The sequence below is a fragment of the Cololabis saira genome, chromosome 4, assembly GCF_033807715.1.
Source record: "Cololabis saira isolate AMF1-May2022 chromosome 4, fColSai1.1, whole genome shotgun sequence".
Lineage (NCBI taxonomy): Eukaryota > Metazoa > Chordata > Actinopteri > Beloniformes > Belonidae > Cololabis > Cololabis saira.
The window spans coordinates 32,831,120-32,852,946 of record NC_084590.1 but is presented as its reverse complement, the minus strand read 5'-3'; the positions used below and the strand labels follow the sequence as shown (position 1 = coordinate 32,852,946).

Sequence of the window (21,827 nt, the reverse complement as noted above, 5' to 3'; positions counted from 1 at the left end):
ATGACAAAATGACGCATTTTGATTTGAAATATGAAGATAAATTTGGGTACACAATGAAATAACAGAAATACATCAACAATGTCTGTGGAAAATTGAAAATAAAATGATTTAACATATATCTTTATACTCCCTAAAACTTTTGAAATGTTCTCTAAACCACACTTGTATGCATTTTCCAGGTGCTTCTAGAAATGGAGATTCGTACCTGTGTTTTTTCAACACAGGTAAGAATATCACTCGTTGAAAGTATTGTAGGGCCGATTAAAATAAACCATTGCTGCATTGCGCCATCTTGTGTTGATATAGTGACATTGCAACAACGCATTAACTTTTTTTTCCCAACTTCTTTATTGATTTTACAAAAAACAAGGCACATTATACATTCCAGAAGAACATTTGCATCAAAGAACACTGAGCGACCAATAAGTAAAACAAAACAAATAAGATACAGAGCGAAAAAGAAAGAAAAGGAATAAACAATAAAACAAAATAAAAAAATAAAAGCAGCTGGGCTTTTTGAATCATCCAAGATTTAAAATATTTTTTGTACTGAATTATTTCGTTTAGATATGCAATAAAGATTGGATTAATTTTCAAAAAGCGACATTTATGAATAAAGAATTTAGCCAATATAATTAAATTATTGATTCCAAAGTCTATTTTTTTGTCCTCCACTTGTAAACAAAATGTAATGTTTTCAAATGTAATAATAGGAATGGTTTGATCATTATAGGTTATCCAGTATTGGAAAGCATCCCAAAAGGTCCTAGGCTACAAGAGAAAAAAAAATGCTCTAAGGTTTCGATGTATGCGTTACAAAAAGTACAAATATTCAAATCTAAATTAAACCTTTTATGTAAAAAATCATCACATGGATAGACCTCATTCATTATTTTAAAATGAACTTCTTTAGCCTTAGGTGGAAGTGGAAAGGAGAGGTAACTGGTTCTCATCTTAATTAAAAAACTTATAGTATAATGTTGAAACATATGTTTCCTCTTCAAAGGTGAAGAGAAACACACCAAAGTAAAATTAGTTCTTAAGAATTGATTATTGCATTTTTCATCTAAATATAATACAACCATCTATAACTAGCAACAACGCATGAACTAGTGAAGTTAAAATATGACGCGGTTTTCTCCAAATATTGTGACTCATCGGTTATTAAATCATACCAGTTTTATTAGACCTGACTTTCAAACTGAGAACAGCGACGTTTATATATGCTTGTGGCATGTTTTAGGTTTTGCCATGACAAAACTGCTGGCGTTTAGAAAAGACTGAGCAAATATGGATTGGGAAAGATTTATAGTTTTCATTCCCGCTGTAACCCTGTGTGTTGTGCAATTTCTTAATATGGTTATTTCATCCAACATAATTTCATTGCGCAATTGCTCGCATGACAAAGTTCTCATTAAATAAACCCGAAAATGCTCCCTTAGTTTCATAAACAGATAACTCATAGCTACACATAGAAACCATGAAGTAAATGTCACATCTAAAATATTTGCAAAGCGCTGGTGTTACAGTATTGGAAATAAATAAATAAAAAAATACTCGCTCTAAAAGCTGTTGTATTCTGTAGTTAATCTATTTTACCACTAAGAGATGCAATTGTCAAGTTTACCAAGCACTTGCAAGGCTGTATGCCACATTCTTTATTTAATTTCAGTGATACATACTTTCTGTAAAGGACCTGTTTTTAAATCACGTCAGAGGTAATCATCCATCCATCGATTATCTATGCCCACCTATTCCTGTTCAGGGTCATGGAGGTCTGCTGGAGGTCAGCTGGAGCTTACAGCTCTGTCTGGGTGAAAGGCAGGGGTTCACCCTGGATGTCATCAGTTCTTCGCTGGGCCTCATGGAAACAACAACCTCACACACTCACACTCACTGCTATGGGCAGTAGAATCATCCATTACCCTGACACACATGTTTTTGGACTGTGGGAGGAAGCTGGAGTACCTGGAGTAAACCCACACAAGCACATCATGCATACCTCAAACAGAAAGACCCATCCTTTGGAGTCAAACCAGGAACCACCAAGCCACCAGCCGCGCTGAAGTAAACATCTCAGGACATTTTTTATTTTCCTCTTGTGAAAAGTCCCTGGGCTGACTACCAGAGCCATTTCAATGCTACTTCTCCTCTCCAAATCTTTCAGGTTAACATATTCTCTGAGGAACCAAATAGATTGTTTCAATAGAATATGGCAGCGTTTTATTTCTTATATGGAAAATCTTGAATAGTTTAAAAAAAAACAACGTACAACCGCCGCGAGTATGATGACTGGGGTTGACAACGGATACGTCTCTTGAGTTGCCTCTTTGTTGTTTGTTTGTTCTGTTCCATGTTTTGTTAATATCACTTGGTCTGCGAATGAAAAAAGAATATATATATATATATATATATATATATATATATATATATATATATATATCATTTTTTTTTTTTTTTTTTTTTTTATTGTGAGGTTTTGTGATTGTCAGTGATGGTTTTGTTATTTTGAGTTTGTCTGTTTGTTTTTTTGTTTTTCCTGTGTCTATTGTGTGGGTGTATGTATAAAATAAACCAAAAACAAAAAAAAATCTGTCATGTTTAAATTTTTTAATATAATTTTTCATAGACAGTCTTCAGTGTACTATTTTATCCATTAAATTAAGCCCTCTTGTAACTTAAACTATTTTAACAGTTATATATATATCCCTTACTTATATATGTAAGGGATAATGCGGCAAACCGTCGTAGGGCATTATCCCGCTTATACCACGATCACTTACCAAAAAACATTTATATTAAATCAGTTATTCATGCTTTAAAGGGGACCTATTATGGCATTTAATGTATATTTTAAACAGGCCTTGAATGTCTTAAAAACAATCTAAAGCTTGTTTTTTCTACATAAAACAGAAATTCAGCCTGTGGGCCATGTCTCTATTTTTACCGCTTCTAACCTCATTTTCTGTGAGGGATTCTGAGGGGCGGGGCTATGATAATGAGGCTCTGCGCTGATTGGCTCCCTGAATGACGTGTAGCAGGGGAGGGCACAAAGCCTCTCCGGCCAGAAGAGCCGGCTGCGTACACAAAGCGTGTCCCATGCGAGGGAGCTTCGGCGACAAAATCAATTCCATTGCTTTATTTTTTTTGTATTGGACTGTCCTAACTGGCCGCGAGTTTAACGGTTTCAGTGTGGACAGAGAGCGTCCGATGTCACGCAGCTCGACGCAATAGTCGGACGCTCGCATGCAGTTATACAACGACTCCCTGGGACACGCCGTAGGCTCTGCTTTGATGTGACGCAGATCCATAAATCAGCCTTTAGTTACCTGAAGAGGGATCCGGGTCACCTCGTCTTCACACTAATTCACACAGGAAGATTTAATTGAATTCTAAACAGGTACACCAGAGTTATTTACTCCGATCCCTCATCATTTCATTTCTTATGTTACAAGACAAATTAATCATGTTAACTGTAAAGAAATTACAACTGAATGTTCACAAATGGCAACTTTATTGTTAAAAAAATAAAACATAAGTTGTATATAAATAACATGTATGCGCTATTGCTGGCTCAAGGAAGGACCGTGCATCTTCTGAAGGTGTCGATGAACAGCTTCAGGTGCATTGCTTGGAAGATCTGAAACCATAGAGAGAAGAAAAATGTATTACTAATAGAGCTCCGGTGTTACCTAACACTCCGTTAGGGAACACCAGAGCCCCGGAGCTACTCACCGGTCCGCTCCGGTCCGGTGAGTAGCTCTGGTGTTACCTAACGAGTGAGTGGCTCCGTTAGGTAACACTGGAGCCACCGGAGCTGCTCACCGGTCCGGTCCGGTGAGGAGCCCCGGTGCTCCGGAGCTAAGCTAAATACTTAGCCCATGCGAAGATCATACTTGTAGACAAATATAAATAACATAAAAAAAATAACGTGACTTACCGCTGACTCGTGTGCAGTTGCCGGGTCCGTACTGTGGGAACTGATCCTTTTATGAGGGTAAATGTCGATGCAAAAACTGTCCCTCGCTGTGGAAACAGTCACCGCTTCCAAACAATGGCGGACGCTCCAGCCGGCGGAGTTAGTTGTGGGCGTGGTTTCAGCAGCGGAGGCCGACCTATGGAAATCTGCGCCTATCGTTACGTAACAATAGGCGCAGATTCTGAACGGCTCATAGAAGTCACATGACACTGGAAGATTCATCCGGGCGGGCTGTACAGACCCTGCAGAATTTCGTGGCTTTCCATCTTCTCTGAGTTGGCAGGCTGAGGGGAGACCACTTTATATATGTTAAAACAAGAAAAAACTTGTTTTTCATAATAGGTCCCCTTTAAAGTGTTTTCAGTTGAAATCATTAGTTTTATAACAAGCCACAGCTGAGCGGCTGAGTGGACTATTTAATCTCTCGTCTGCAGCCGCTTGTTCGTTTAAAGTTTGTGGCTCGCGATCCTCTGTCACCTCCTTGTGCCGTTTCTCCGGTTTCTTTTCATTTTCTTTTCTCTCCTCTTCTGCATCCCAGTCATCAAAATTGTTAAATTCACCAAATAAATTAAAAGAAATTACAAAATCATTCATGTCGCCGCCCTGCGGTAGCCGGCTCTTCTTCTCTGAATCTCCGTTGTCGTGGTTACGACCTGGCAGTTGATCCAGCGCAATGATATTAAAGTTATCAGGCAATTTGACCGAACGTAAATGGTGCCACATTTGTAAGGAACATGCATTTGTGTGATAAGCATCAGAGCCGAGTATGTGGGTTGTGCCCATGAAAAATTTGCCACATTTTTTTTGGTGTTGCTGTTGTATCATGTTTTGAGTTTTAGACCCCCAGTTGATGGCAATCAGGTACCAATCAGGCAACACGTGCAGTGGAACCTAAACATGTGAAGGAATGTTAAGTTCAGTCATGAGTCCAGATTCTGCCTACAGTAGTTGGATCATAGGGTCAGAGTAGGGAGAAGAGGCAGAGAACGCTATGCTGGTTGCTGCGCCGATAGAGTAACATTTATGGTGGAGGCAGTGAGATGGTACGGGGCTGCATCTCCCTCACTTGGAAAAAAGTGGCTCGTCATCATTGGATGAAATCTCAATGCACAGAGACATGGAGATGAGATTCTGCAACCAGTGACAATCCCACAGTCTGGTACTGAACTCTATCCTCCAAAATGGCAATGCTTGCCCCCACAGAGCGGGGTTTATCAGAGACTATGTCCAGAATTTGGGAGTGGAGATGATGGAATGGCCTGCCAGCAGCAGTCCTGACCTCATTGTGGGATCAGCTTGGGTGTGCTGTTCATGCCACAGTGACCAACACAATCACAGAGGCTCTTATTTCTTAAATAGATAAATGATTAAATTGGCAATATGTGTTATTTATTGAAACTTCAAGCATCCAATCCACCAAACACCAAACAGTCAAAGCTGTTTGCCATTGGCAGAGAAGAGTTTTCATGGGCACAACCCACATGCCCAGCTCTGCTGCTCATCCCACAAATGTAGGTTCCTGACAGATGTGGCACCATTTAAAAGGGAAATAACTAGGCTTTCCAATGGTATAAGGGTTATCGCCAACAATCTTTGCTACAACAAAGACATGATCTACCAAACGCAAATTTAATCACTTTTTGTGTCAAGGTTATATATATATATATATATATATATATATATATATATATACATTTTTTTTTTTTTTTTTTTTTTACTGTTGTAACCCAGAAACACTCTCTGCACCACATTTATCAGAGTTATCCATCCATCCATCCACTTCTTATACCCGCTGTATCCTGTATCAGACAAACTCTATAACTTTTCCTCATACCTCTCAATGAGGAAGTCTAGTGACTTATCCTGTGTTGTTAAGAAGAGCCGTAGATTTCCTCATGTGGTCTGGTTTTAAAGAAAATAGTTACAACTACCATCAGACCTTGACCTGGACTACTCAAATATGAGCCCACTGTGTCAGCAAGCATTCATTCAGCTTTCCATCTTGTTTTGTAGCTGGAAAAGAGAAAGCAAAAAATGATACTCTGAGGTTCTATGTATTTGTAAATATTACAGTATATCATTATATATTTAACAATACAAATCTGTAAAAATGCTGAACTAGTCTGTAAAAAAAGCTTACCCTACCCTTCCTGGTGATGGTCACCAAGCCACTGACCTCCAGTGAACAAGGTCAAAAAGTTGGTTTTCTTTTTAACTCAGCGTAACCCTGCTGCTCGTTGCTATTCATTTTCCCCAACAGTGAAGCCTAACCCAAGATATAAATTCTTACGTTTTGGACTTCTTGGTAACGTTATACTTTTTACACATTCTGACTTTTACACTTCCGAGGTTCTTCTTAAAAGAAACCAACGCTGACTCTGATTCTCACTGAATGAAAGATAAATAAATCAAGTACACAGAGCAAATTCTCTAATAGGCTTACATATGAAATGTAGTGTACATTATGGAAATAAAAGAGTATTTTGTTCTACAAGGTGCCAAGGATTACCGCCTTATCCTTCATTCTATTGTATGTAAGCTGCTTAACCTGCAGGGTTTTAACCAAAACTGTTCGCTACTGGTGTGTGCATTTGCATAAAACTACATGGAAAACATTCTTGCAGCAAACTGCAGTGTTGAGTTTCTGAAATGATATTTTAGACATGAATAAATCAGCTCAGTGATTTTAGATAAAAGATAAGTTTAAGGTGTTTCTTGAAAGAACACTCTGTTCTCTCATTTTTTTAAATACATTTACAGAAACTGCGAGGTGAACTTATCTCATTCACTGAAACACATCTTTTCCTCTCTGCTGTACAAATACAGTAAAAACATACTTTCGTTCTTTCTGTTTTGTCTCTCTTGTTCATCTCTAATGCACAGGGCTCGAGGCAGAAATCAAACAAGGTCACAAACTAAAAAAAGCAAACAAAACCATCTGCTTGTTAACACAGTAACATCACTTGATCCTGGTGCTGCCTACAAGCCAAGCCCTTGATCACGATAGATCTGATAGGAAATCAGATGTTACAAGGCTTCTCTGGTAGTTGACTGTCTTGGATTGGTCCTTATCTGAAATAGGCAGAACGTAATCAACGTATGATGATAAGAAGTTTGAGAACTAGGCAAAATACTTGCTTTACTAACAGAATGAAAGCAAGTCTGAGGTCAGATCTGTGTAATAAAGATGCTCAGGTGACTGGTTTTACAAAAAATGATTTGTATAATGCACATAAATCAGTCATATACAGTTGAAATAAGAGACAATGAGCATAGTATCAGAAAACTAACAAGGTGGGGGGGAACAAATTGCCCCCAAAAAACAAATGAGGAAATGAGACGGAAAAAGACAAAGGGTCAAATTTTCTTTGGGAACCGGGAGGACTTCCCGTTGCATCAAACTGACCACAATTTATCCAACAAAACTTGGTGAAATGTATTCCATAAACAGAAATTAACTGTTCTATGTTGCATAACACGTCTTATGTTTCACCTCAACTTAGCAGCCCTCCCATCCTCTCGTGTGCGTTCATCGTGAGTAACCTGCTCGACTTCTATGCCAAATTTAAACATTAAAGCCAAGGCACTGTGTGCAGCATTCCTGAGCATCGTCAGTCTTTTGGCATTTTCAGAAAAAGTAAAAGAAAAAAGCCCTCCACAAATTGACCTTTTCTCTGCATACTTTTTCCACTTTTCCTCGCTTCTGCTTTTACTCTGACTCACGGCCTATTGTACTTCTCCTACTCAGCAGTGCTATTTGCTCGCTGTCCTTGCCTTCCCTCCCCTCACCCTTCACTTCCACCCACACGTCTCTTCATCCATCCTCTCAGAGAACAATACAGCAGAGACCTAACAACTGTTATTACCTTAGCTGTAAGTTGCAATGCCTGAAAAAGTCTGCACCAAACAGGAAATGCAGTTAGAAGACGGAGACAAAATGTATTGATCACATAGTAATGAATATAAAACTGGAGCAACAGCCACGAGGTGTGAGGGAGTTTACCAGAGCTGATAACAGCTCTTATACCTTTACACCCACCCAGAGTATAATATTATTAGAGCAGGCCTGTCAATGTACACAAGTGCATATGGAACCAACACAGGGGGCATCTGCCACTTAGACACATATTTGAACCCAGGCTAATCACCATGGTTACAGGGCTTTTGGCCAGTGCTGATTGGTTGAAGTTTCTGCAGTGACCCGTGATTGACTCTCCCCTGTGGTCTCTCATTGGCTGTTTGCCCCAGGATGGTGATGTCATTGTCTTTGGCATGTTGAAGTGGCATTGAGACATGTGCTACTGCCCACTGACGGGGAAAGCAGAATTAGATCAAAAAATGGAGGATGTGGCAGATGTGGCAGATGAGTTTTAGTTTTAGGATCCTGAAAGTTAATTCTCCTAGACCTTTATGTCCGGATGAAATTTAACTGACAGATTAACAGGATGGTTCAGAATTGAGGTTTGTCCAGTCAACTGAAATAATGCTTGTCAAAACCAGTGCAAGGCATATTTAGATAATGAGACAGAAAGTCAGACAGCTAGATGGAAGAAAAAAGAACCATGCACAAGACCCTAGAGAGAGAGAGAGAGAGAGAGAAAATAACAGAACAACAAAATCAGACTCTAAAATGATTCAAAGTGGACACATATAAAGGAAAAATTACCAAAAGGAAATGAAAAATGCTTACAAGGACACAAAATGACCCCAAAAAGATGCAAAGTAACAACAAGCAGATACTAAATGACCACTGAGACACTGAACAAACATTAATAAATGCAAGTCATTAGAAACAGATTAAATAAAGATAACAGAAATGTAAAATATCCATGAAGAGGAACACAATTGAAACAATGATGTTGAAAAGATCACAAACATGCACAAAATGACTAAAGAAAACAACATCAGCAACAAAACAAGATTGATCAAAATGCAACAAAGAGGCGCAAAATTACTTTAGTCTCAACAAAATGGTTACAAAAGAAAATAGATAATTATAAAGACGATGAAACAATGACCACAGAGAATACACAACAGTCACAATGAAACCAAAAATGTCAGTGATGTCATAAAATTATCACATAAAATGACCACAAGTTGGTGGTCCAGACTAAAGGTTGAGACAAGATGATCATAAATCTGTTGAAGCATACTCAACAACCACAAAAGGATAACAAAACGAAATGAATTTATGTGGTGAGGCCTTTTAAAGGTTTTAGAATCTAGAATCCAAACTGATGCATCTGTTTCTTCTTTAACATACCTCACTTTTGTCCACTTTTGTCAAGAAGTCAATCAGATCAGATGTTTCAGTATATTATTTATCCATCCATCCATCCATCCATCCATCCATCCATCCATCCATCCAGCCAGCCAGCCAGCAAGGACCACTTATCTGAGTTGGGGTTGCCGGGGCAGATAAATTAAAACATTTTTACTAATTATACTCGGTTTCTATTCTGTAAAATGTGCACTTTCCAGCCCATTTGTTCTCTACATAATGAGCTGTTATGTACATGGGCATTTATGTACACAGATCTACTCAGTGGGCTGAGATCAGCTCTAATTCTCAGATCAAAACACATGTGCTTGATAGGAATGTAAATGAAGTACAATCCAAGGAATCCACTGCAAGTCAGCGACAGTTGGACAAACGTTGCAGGGAGCAAGAATGCACGAAGCTAATTATGTCTTCAGTAAGTTGTTCAATCGAATTAGTTGTTCAATCAATGCTCATAAAGACAGTGCTGACTAAAAGTGCTGAGTTTTTACTTCAGCAGACCTGAAAAACATTATATAAGACTTGTTTCTGTATGGATCAATATACAGTATTTCAGCTAATAAATCAAGCAAGAATAGCCTCACCAAAAATCGTAGATAAACTGAATCATTTTAGTTGCTCTGCAGTCTGATCTTCCATGTCACAGGCTCACCCAGCCTCTTAATTAGAGCACTTTCAGTTGTCTTTCTGTCATAAAACACCCTCTGCTGTAACTCCGCTCCTCCTGCGCCTGCTGTGTCATCCTGAGCCCCCAGTCCACTTCTCATGACCCCCAATCACTGCCTCTGCTTCAGTGAACCCATCAAGGCAACTACAATGCTTCTGAAATTGCTAAATGAACCCTTTAATTAAATAAAAGTCAAATCTGTCTTCACATTGGCCATTTCTGAGGTGCTGAATATTGTCAGTTTACCCCAGCCCACATTTAAAAAAAAATAATTGTCATTGAATACCTGCAGCATTTTCATATTTCCAAATACAATGCATAAAAGATGTGTTGTTCTGTGCATGGACTAGCTTTTTAACATGAAATCAGAAAGAATAATGAAAATATCATAGATTTCATGTCCTGGACATTTTACTAAATTGTGAGAATCCTCTACACATAAAAATGCTTAAAAAAAAGCTGTTTGATTCATTTGTTTGATTAATTTATTTTGTGAGCCATTTCATGATTGTGTTTTGTTTTCTACTTTTCAATTCCCCTGCTGTAACATAAGAATTTCCTTATTTTAGTCAATTGTTTTGAATCTGTGTAACATTAAAACCATTATTTGTTGTCCCTTGGAAGTATCCTTCATAAATTGTAATAAAATGTGAAAAAGGCACTGAGATATTCAAGTTAGCCGAAGAGCACAGGTCTTCAACACCATTTAACACAGTTTTTTTAACAACTGCAGCAAATATGGCCTCTCGTAGTTCACATTATTCTTCCCGAGGGTCTTTTTTTGGTTCGTGCTCTAAAAAAGCTGGACTTTTTTCCAATTTAAGAAAAACCTCCTGTGTGAGGTAACCATACAGTGACTGGTTAAGATTATGGTAACTATATATTGATTGGTTGAAAATATGAACAAAGCATCAGTATGTGAGATTGTAAAAAAGATGTTAATGTAAAGTCAGCCTCTTAAATGCTAATTTCTAAAAGTTAGATGACTGAACCAACACTGAAGTCCAGGGTCTATTGACTATATATATGATGGAGAAATTACGAGTTAACATCTGGGAGCTGTTGATTATATCACATGGACAGCCTCCTTTGATGTATGAATGCAACCAAAATTATTTCTGTTATTAGGCAGCACGGCATAAACATTTATTGCTATGCAGAGGACACTCGGCCATACCTTACCATGAAGCCTGATGAGACCAGTAGTTCACTGAACTTCAAACATATCTTTAAGACAAAAATACCCAGATGACTGCTAATTTCCTGCAACTAAACTCAGATAAGACAGAGGTCTTTGGACCTGAGTACTTTAGAAATAGACTGCTTGGTCATTTAGTAACTTTGGATGTGATTAGTATTGCACCTAGTTCTACTGTGAGGAGCATTATAATTATTTTGACCAGGGTTTGCCCTTCAAATCATACATAAACTAAGATTCTAGGACTGTAAAATTGTAAAAGCAAAAGTCCTATCCCAGGGCATTGCAGAAAATATACCCAGACCTAACTGACGTAACATCACACAGCCACACAACAAAAATATGGCAGCCCCAGCAAGCACAGCTGTTTCTGCCCCACCTTTTGTGATAACTTTTGGATATAAAATGTTCACCCAAGAGACAGATAAAAGAGCAGTAAACTGCAACACCTATGGGATAATCAGAATGAGAATCATCTTTATTGGCCAGGTTTGAACATTGTCCAACAAGGAATTTGACTCAGGTAATTTCAGTCTTTAGGCAGAAAATAAACAAATAAACACATGTGGTATTTCTTGACATATATACGGATAAACATCTAAGGTGCAGCAGTTTGAGGTAGAGGGGTCTGCAGAGATGTTACCTGCCCGTTTCCTGGTCCTGGACCGGTACAGGTCCTGGATAGATGGGAGGTTAGTCCCAGTTATCCTCTCTGCAGACCTGATTGTCCGTTGCAGTCTGTGCCTGTCCAGTTTGGTGGCTGATCCAAACCAGACAGTGATGGACGTGCAGAGGACGGACTGGATGATGGCAGAGTAGAAGGTGATCAGCAGCTGCTATGGCAGGTTAAACTTCCTGAGCTGGCGCAGGAAGTACAACCTCTGCTGAGCCCTCTTTCTGACAGAGGTGATGTGGGTGGTCCACTTCAGGTCCCGGGAGATTGTGGATCCCAGGAACCTGAAGGAGTCTGTGGTGGGGACTGTGCTGTTGAGGATGGTGAGGGCGGGGAGTGGAGGTGGGTTTTTTCTAAAGTCCACTGTCATCTCCACAGTCTTGAGCGGGTTCAGCTCCAGGTGGTTCTGACTGCACCAGTGGACCAGCTGTTCCACCTCCTGTCTGTACGCGGACACCAGATCCGCCACTTTAACACGCAACCACAGAGGTTCTTTACTGTAATATGAAAGTTTATATTAGCATCTATGTTAGCAATGAGCTCAACACCAATTTCTTTTGTACTAAAATAATGTTAATCCAAATAAACCATCAGACTGATTATAAACAATGCTGTTTCACTGGGTCTGTTCATTTAAAAGATCGGTTGTATCTGTTGCTGCTTTAGGAATGTTTGCAATATTATTGGACCTGTACAGTAAGTATTGGATCTTTGCATTTTGATTCTTTTTTTTTACCTAATTGGAAAAAAAGGAACAAAGAACACATTTTTGATTTTGATTGTTATGATTTTTCTGGTGCACTAATTTATACAATTTTCACTGTCTCTCATTTAGGCAAACAATGCTTTAAGCTACAGTGTTAGTTTTGTGTTCTCTTACAACTCCATGAGTTCAGAGAGATGGTACACATTGACAACTCTTGTTATATTTTAGGATCATATTTACTAATCTGAATATATTTCCATGTTTATCAACAGGTTTTTTGAATTCAGTAAAACCAAGAAAGTGGCCAGTAGAGAGGGACAGAGCAGCATCAAGTCTTTTTTTTACCCACACAAGGGGAGTGCCAGTACAGCCAGGGATATCCCAGACATAAGGCTATTACTGAAAACAACATTACAGGATCTTATCATTTCATGCAACCTGTTTCGGTCTTTGATTGTTATTGGCTGTTAGATAAAGGGTAAGTATATCTTTTGAATGTCTTGGCTATTACAGTGCATTGTTCTAAGCAGACCAAACAGCAGGCGTCACTTGGCAGGTTATTCATCAACCAACATGACTTAGGCTTGAGCCTCGAAACTTGAGACGAATTGATCATGCAACTCAAAGACTTGAGACTTGAGACCATAGACTTGAGACTTGACTTGCAAAAGAACACTTGTGAACATCTTAGCAAATAAACAGAACTGAATCGAACCAGAAAAACAATCCATGAAAACATGTTATGCTCTTCAGCCCCCATAATCCTCAGACACCCCAGAATTTAGGCTGAAATTGCGTCTTGTACTTTCCTGAAGGGTGTGCATGTGAGAGAGCAGATTACCCAGGCATTTTTTCAACAAAGCCATGCAAACAGGTGTGTTTGTGGGCTCCTCACAACTTCTGTAGACTGAATCTCAATGGCTGTGTCGATTTAACCAGGTGAGTGACTAATGCTCTGATGAAAACAGTCAGAGCAAAAATGGTTTTCAATGCTTAAATAAAGCTCTTGGCTCTCTTATAAGTAATCCTCTGCTGAGAGAAAAGGCGATAAAAATATATTTTTTAAAGGTCCCTGAGACACACCTATGTAAGGACATGAGTAGACACTATATAAACACATACTCTTATTACACATGCCAGCGAGACCAACAAACCCAACAGGAAGCAGTGATATGATCATTTCCTCAGGATAACTATGGACTGGTGACTGTGGGAAAACTTTGCAAATCTCTGTGTTTGATTCATTTTTAACTGCAGTTACCTCTCAGCACTAGAGATAAAGGAGATAATAAAGAGCTGATGAACTCGTGAATCCTGATATATCTCCAGTACTTTTTCAGGGAGGTTTTCCCCATAGCAACTGATTCATCATTATATTTTCGGGAAATAGCTATAACATCTGAGACCCATTAGCAATATATTGGTGGTAATTAGGGATAATTACTAACCTCTGGGATTTCCTTCTGCCAAGTCCCAAGGTTCACACTTGTATATCTTTCCATGCAGAGCTGCACATACACACAACAAACAACAGACTAACTAGTCACTTCTGCAGCTTCAATTTAAGTCATCTGGTGAGAGAAAGTAAAAGGGACAGATGTTGACCTGGAAGAGGATGAAGCTTTTGTGGAGCTAATTGCATCATGAAAGTGTTCATCGTACAGTCAAAAGTGGGTGACAGACAGAAAGCAGGGACATTAGTGTATTCAAAACTGAATGTGTGTGTTTGGTGGGATGGAGTACTTTTTTTTTTAAATGACAACAATTTGGACTTGGTGGATGTTTAATTGTTTCATTAGGATCCCCATTAGCTACAGCATGACTGCAGCTATTCTTCCTGGGGTCCGCCAACATTTTAAAATAATACAGTACTAAACATAAGATAATAAATGCAAACCAAATACATTTCCACAAGATAAAGACATTTTACGGCTCCCACATCAGAAAAACAACCATTGAAAAAAACTGTTTGCATCCTATCTGTTAGATAACTTAATCCATGACAAAGAAGAAAAATCAAACCCATAACATTCCAGTTTTTTCAATAATAAGTCGTGATCAATTATGTCAAAAGCTGCCGATAAGTCAAGCATAACAGCACCAACCATTTACTTCTTATCAATTTCTCTGTGCCAGTCATCAGTCATCTGTGTGAGAGCTGTCGCAGTGGAGTGTCCTTCTCTATATGCATGCTGAGAATCAGTTATTAGATTATTGCCTAACATGTTCATAATTTGCTCATATATAATATTTCCATACATATATAACATAATACTTTCCATACATTTATATAATACTGAGAATATACTTATAGGACGACTATTTGCACCAGATGTTAGATGTTAGATTTTTTTTCTTAGTAAAATACTAATTTGTTTGCCATTTATATGCTTCAAGCCCTGTATAACATGACATATTTGGAGCAGACGCAGGCTATGGTTATGATTAGCATATTCGAAGCAAAGTATTATGTCAAAACAGGACATATCTGCTCATACCCACCATTGTAGTCTTCACTCTTACCAGGACATGTCATTACTTCTAAACTGACACTGCTACAATGCTGAGATAACAACCAAAGAGGAGTTTCACACTATTTATACGTACATACATTCATATTACACTCATTTCATCTAATTTCTGCCTTATTAGATTATACTTTCTCATGACGGAGACCTTGAAATAAAAGCTCAGCAAAGATGTGTTGAAGACAATTCCTCAATTCCTAAAATCATTCTTAACGAGGAGATAAGAAAGGAATGAGGTTGTTGGAGGAGCTACAAGCTTAGTTTGTTGGTCTGTACTCATCCGTTCTGGGAAATGGGTCTAGTTCTCCTCCCATTCACAGCCATTTCTGCTGGTGCAGGCCATACCGAACCAGACATCCCAGATCCAAAGAATCAGACTAACTCTTTGTATAGAAGAGGAAGGCTAATTGGGATGGCTGGCCAGACCATATAAGTTTGTGATTTCTGAAAGGGTAATTTCAAACAAATCCCAACTTGTCAGTTGAATTACAAATTAATTTTTGCGGTAATCCTCACCTAACAGAAATAATAAAAGACAGTTGCACGCTGCACTAAAATGCTGATTAGATCATGCATCTGTGTCACACAGTGTATGTAAAAGTCATCTGAGGACCTCAGAGTGGACGTCCTTTATACAGTACAGTACAGTTCGTATGATATTGCATCGACAACTGTTTTAGTGAAAGGTGTCACAGTGCAAGAGCATTGATGATCACAACATTATCAATCATGAAACCGTTGGAATTGGCTCAAAAACTAAGCTCAACGTAGCTGAATGCTCGTGCACTAGTGGTATCTGTGGGACAGTATCTGTAGCACAGAGGGCACACGTAGGCTCAAAGGCAGCTACTTGGCTTAAATGCTTTATCAGGCAGCAGAAAGTCAGGAAAGCGATATATCTTTGAATTGGAGATAAGCAAGAAAACAGGCCCATGTTGCAGACAAGCAAACACACAACCACAGGACAGAGGGCTACTTTGCTGTCCCTCTGCAATTAAGGTCTTAGTCATACACCACTAGAGGCTATTTCTGTCCTCTTCCAACCCAATTTCCTCAGGCATCTTCATAGCATGGTCATTTTTCCTCTTTCCTTGGTGATAAGGTGGTGAATCAAATGACCACAAGGTCAATCTAAACTCACAAACTGTCTGTGCCTGAAGAAGCCTTGTATAACTCTATTAAGTGAGAAATACAACATTTCTCTTTTCATTCAAACTGCACCGTATTTCTCTGGGAAACAAGAAAATCATCCAGTTTGACAGCTTTCATCTGCTGACACGAGTATGCAAAACATTCAACATGACTGTTATCTTAGAAGCCACGCTATCCTGTCAATCATGACAGACAGACAGATTCTCTCTGAATAGATGTCATCCTTTGCCAGTTTTTCCACCCACACATCTGAGCTTGCCGCAGATCCACTGTTCCTGAGTGGCCCACTATACAGCTGAGCGACAGTGCAGTCCGACATGCCACGTCTGCTACCCACAGATCTGGCAGCGTCCGATTCTCTGTCATCTGCTCTCACTGTCATCCTCTCTGGGTAAATTCCCCCAGTTAAAGCTGAGTTTCAATCCTAAGCCTTTGAAGACTTTGCTTTTCTTATCGACAAGTATTGTTCTATGAGAGTTTGTGTTCCCTTTGATCAAAGTCTCATAAGCTTATGTTGTGACATGAAATGGATGTAAAACCTCAACTGGAGGAGAGGCACAACACTCACCATTTTGTCATTCCTTCCAATACTTGTGACACATTGTGAAAGCAGTGCAGCGAGAATTTTCTCTGTCCTACAAATTTCTTTTTTTCTCCGTCTCCTGGGAGATATATTGACACAGCCCACGCTCTGAGGAAAAGGCTGCAGTATGAAGTCACTGTCACGTAATCAAAACCTACAGGGTTCTGAAGACATTTATGATAAATGATTAATGGTAAACTACAACAGTGATGTCGTACAGATTGATACCACTGATAGAGCCAGGTCTTGCAGTGTAGTGTGACCATAGCGTAGCTATGTAAAGAAAACTGCGACATCACCTTTAGGTTTCTCAGCTGCAGTTTTGAAGTCAGTTTATGGTTGATGCCACGTGGCAGGAAGTTACTCTCCCCAACTCTGGTTGATCCAAAAACTGGCAAACGGGCAGAATGAAGTGGGCTGTCAGTTAGATCGAACACACTCAACTGAACTGAGTCCACCACAAGCTGTCTATTTTAGCCTGCTTTAGCTCATGTTAGCCTATGATAGCAACTAAAGTTACCCTACATTAAGTCCAATTGAATCTGCTGTTTTAGATATCTGCATCTGAAACGAGGATTGTAAGAACTCCAGGTGAGCTTCGCCAGAGCTCCCGTGCTCAGCCATTGTCAGCCCAACTGGGTAGCTCTCTATACAGCGTTTAAATGGCTCAGGCAGGAAAGTCGACACCAACAGCAGTTGGACTGCAACTGTAATCCAGACTTTTCCAGGTTGGTCTTGGTGGGCAGCAGTAGTTAGCAATTATCTCCAACAATTCCTAGGCCCTCCAGAAAAACACGATTACGCGATCGCATAATTCATTGCATAATCAGCCAAATGGCGCAGATTACGCGGGGATACATTTATTCCTAAAAGGGCGCATATTTCCCGCGATGATCGCATATGTCCGCGCTGAATATGCGAATTATGCGGGGCTCGCTTGATTTCACCGCATCATCGCCGCACATTTTCGCATAAAGTTTGGAAAAAGGGGGAAGTGTTGTGAGTGACATGTCGGGACGCCCGGTCGCGACGTGCGGGACCCGCCCGGGGACCTCGGCACCCCTCTCAGAAACCGCCACCCCCCTCAGCGCCGAATCCGCAACTTCCTGCATATTTCGCATATTTTGCAACTTTCCGCATATTCCACGACTTCCCGCATATTCCGCAACTTCCAGCATATTCCGCAATTTCACCGCATAAAAGCACATAAAAAACCTGCACATTTAATCGCATAATCAATGATTTTAGCCCGCAAAATCAAGGATTTTAGCCCGCAGAATCAAGGATTTTTGCCCGCGTTTTTCTGGAGGGTCTAAATTCCTTCAAGCCCAACCTTGAGTGGGTTACAGTGGTCTATAGATCATATGCGTAGAAAATGCTACCTAGTGCATTAGTAAAACCAGATACCTTGTCAGATTGTGTGACGTGCACTCCCATCTTGAAAACACCTCAACAATTTGGTTGTGAAAACAATTGCATATAAAACACACAGCTCTGCAGCTGCCTCGTCAAATGTGAAACAGGGGTTGTGAAATTAGGAAGCTGAGTAATATGAAGTGATGAAGCTAACGTCAGAATATGACTAATGATCACAACTAGTGTGATCCATTATGAAACTACACATTTTGAAGTTTCTTTTTAAGATATGTCTAAAAGGCTAAGCAACCAATATTGCATGTAGTCAGTCTGAAACCTTTAAAGATGATCACATTCATAATAATCTTTATCAAACTCCTAGCATAATGAATTTAATGTGATGAGTTGTCCTGTGATGTAGGTGTTTTTCAGCTGAGAACAATGCAAATGCAAACTGGAAAATATTTATCCTTGACAGACAGACAGACAGACAGACAGACAGACAGACAGAAAGACAGACAGACAGACAGATAAGACAGACAGACAGACAGACAGACAGACAGACAGACAGACAGACAGACCGACCAATTATTTTAGTTTTCATGTCACCTCAGTCCTTTCCTTGAAGGTTCAAAGAATTCAACTCTATTTTTCCTGCTCCTACACACTGTGAGTCATCTCCCCATACTTAGATAAACCCTCCTTTATCTGCCTCTCTCTTAAGGTCAGTGCACCGAGAGAGAGGCTCCTCCCCTAGACAAGCTACAGTATATGATCGTGAACGACACACAGACTAATGGAACTCTTCAGCATGTCGCTCTTTCACATCTCAACCCAAATTAGAGATCTCTGTATCAGGCCACTGGGTTCATTTTCTTCATGTTCCCTGCTGATGCCTCTTGAATGCAGGGAGTGATGTGTAAAGCTCTTGCTCACACATCTACTAAGGATCAGTCACAGAATTTCACCATAGAAATCTGTTAAAAAAGCTATTAGACTGCGCTTGTGGTTTGGAGACATTTTTCAGGGCTTTGCCAGCATATCTGAAGTATCTGAATGTTGGTCATATTTCTATTTATTTAATCAAGCTTATTCGCTTTTTATTTGTTCAGTATATCATTTTTTGTCTGTTTGGCAGTAAATTCATTGAATGTTTGTATCAGTACCTGACCTGTTTTTCCTGTTGATTGTCCTAAAGTGTTTCCTAACTCTAAGACACTGCCATGTTCTTTTTAGAGATAAGAGGCTTTCTCTTTGCATCAATTTTCAAACAAGACATGCTTTTCTGTATTTTTCTAACTGTTCTTCTTGAGTGTGAACATTAACAATTCTAATCTTGGTTCATGGAATCTGCTCTGTTTTTTAGGGGGGGAGCGTTGCATTTTTTTTCCTGAACATTGCACAATCTGAGCTTTGAAACTTTACATTTTGGATTTGCTCTTAACCGGCGTGTATGTAAGGTGGTAGGCAATGAGGTAATTAGTCTCTGTTTATTATTTCTATAGGTGTTTTATGATTAGACCTCCATACTTTTTCTGGACATAGAACTCATGTTTAACACGTGCTGGGCAGTTAAAATGCAAGCCATGTTATTGGCTCCCTGGGTAAGGAGAGAGAAAAGAGGAGTCAAGAGGCACTATCGAGTGTTACTGTGTAACATGACAGCTTAGCTGTTTGGTTAGCCATATCAACACCGGGAGAGATGACTGATACAGCGCTGGGTGCAGGAGGAGCGGGTACCAGATCCGCGCTACCCTGAATAGCAACTCGATTGATAGATTAGCGTGGTTTGCCCAAGTCGTGTAACACAAATCAATATATGACCGGTCCAGTCTCCCTCTGGCACTCCTACTGTTGTGGTAATTTATAATAATCTTTATTTGTCAGTATACATCTTGCAAACACACACTGAAATTTGACTTCTGCTTTTAATCGATGATTAGTTAGGAGTCTACATGTAGTCTCCTATGTGCTGGCTGCGTTTAAGGCTACCCTTTGAGAGTAGTTATTGACGGGGACACCTGACCCCGTGTCAGGTAATCCAAAGGATGGGCAACATGCTAAATTGGAGTAATAAACATGAGGTATCTGGCAATGAAAAAGGGGTTTACATGTGAAACCCAAAAGCGAAGGATCGAACCAGTAGCTTTCTATATGAAATACCTTGTCTGAGCGCAGCCTTTCCTAACTATCAGCGAACTGATTTGTTACATCAGTCTCTCTAAAGATATTAGGATTCATTGACATGGGTAATCATTTTGTACCTGCAAAGCATAAATTGCTGTTTTACCTCTGGCTTGATCAATTTGTCTCTTGCTCTTGCTCTTACTCACACTTTTGTGGCAAGCCAAATAACATTGGCTCATGTACAAACCAATAGCCCAAAAGACATGAAAAGCACACTGCAGAACTCGGAGGCCACAAATTGGCAATCCAACAAACAAACACATTTTAAAGTATCAAAATGATGGCAGTACAGTATATGTTGACCAAAACCCCCCATATTTGATTAGAATCTCCAATGGTCAAAACGGGCCATCAGAGTTTCCAATAGGTTGTGTTTGAGGTAGTTTTAAAGGCCCTCAATGATGGTGTGTGTCTCCATAACCTGGAATGGCCCCACCAGAGAAATTTTGGGTGCTTCAGCGAGAACAAAGCAAGTTCCTGCCTTGAATAGATAATCAATTTACGCCCCCAAAAACTGTTGGGTTAGGGTTTGGTGACAGTGCTTGGCTCATGATGTTCTGTGGGTAAGAGATGACATTGTTCAGTCGTGTTGATGTCCCCTTCGAGTACAAATTGTCAGTGCAAATCTAATCTTTGCTGTTTGTTTTTCTTCTTTTCCCTCTGTTATTTAGTGATAATTGCCAAACAGTGAGAGAGGTCCACTACCACCACCAAGTAATATGGAGTAATAGTTTACTAAGCCAGGTGATCTTACTGGGTTCATCTTTATAATAAAGAAACAACTACCGAAAGGACCAAGGAGGAGGTTTGGTCTATTCAATGGAAGTTTTAACCTGGATGCTCATTGACAAAAACAGAGAGTGTTAACTATTTCCAATACACTCCATGAACAGCCCAACACACACATGTTGAGGAAACTTGCCTGTCAGGATTTTGAGATTTCCCCCAGTTTGAGTTTTCAGTTCTGTCCCTTCTGTTCTGTTTCCCATCTGCCCTGATTGTCTGCACCTGTGTCTCATTATCCCCTTTGTATATCTGGTCTTGTCTTTCCCTGCTCCCTGCTGGTCTGTACTGTTTGCTCCCTCCATGTCTCCTTGTCTAGTTTTGAATTCCTGTTTTTTGATCCTGCACAGCAGCGCTTTTGGTTTTGTTTTTTGTTTAATAAATCCTGCTTTTGCAACTCCTGCTCTCCTGCGTTTGGGTCCTCAACAAACCACACCCGTGACAGAACGGACCAGCCATTATGGACCCAGCAGGAGAGATCTGGATCTGTGGGAATTTTTCTACCCCAACAGAGTGGAGTTCTTCCACCGCTTGGTGAAGAGGACAGGGGCCTATTGCCAGCCCCGGCCTGCTCTCGTGGGGGTCCTGGACACACCTCACTTTGTTCCCGAGGTGGTCCCCTCAGCCTTCGTCTTCTATGGTGTGTTCAAGAAAAAAAAAAAATGCTGATTTGACTTTTGCAATAAAGCTTAAAATTTTGAAATAAAGTATTTGCAAGTGAAGGGTAAAAAGTT

The 21,827-nt window shown here is 39.8% G+C and overlaps 1 protein-coding gene across 1 annotated transcript in view; it reads right to left on the bottom strand.

Moving 5' to 3' along the window:
- LOC133441826 (neprilysin-like) overlaps positions 1-21,827 on the bottom strand; it is a 466,475-nt gene that overhangs the window by 170,095 nt on the left and 274,553 nt on the right. The window lies entirely within an intron of this gene.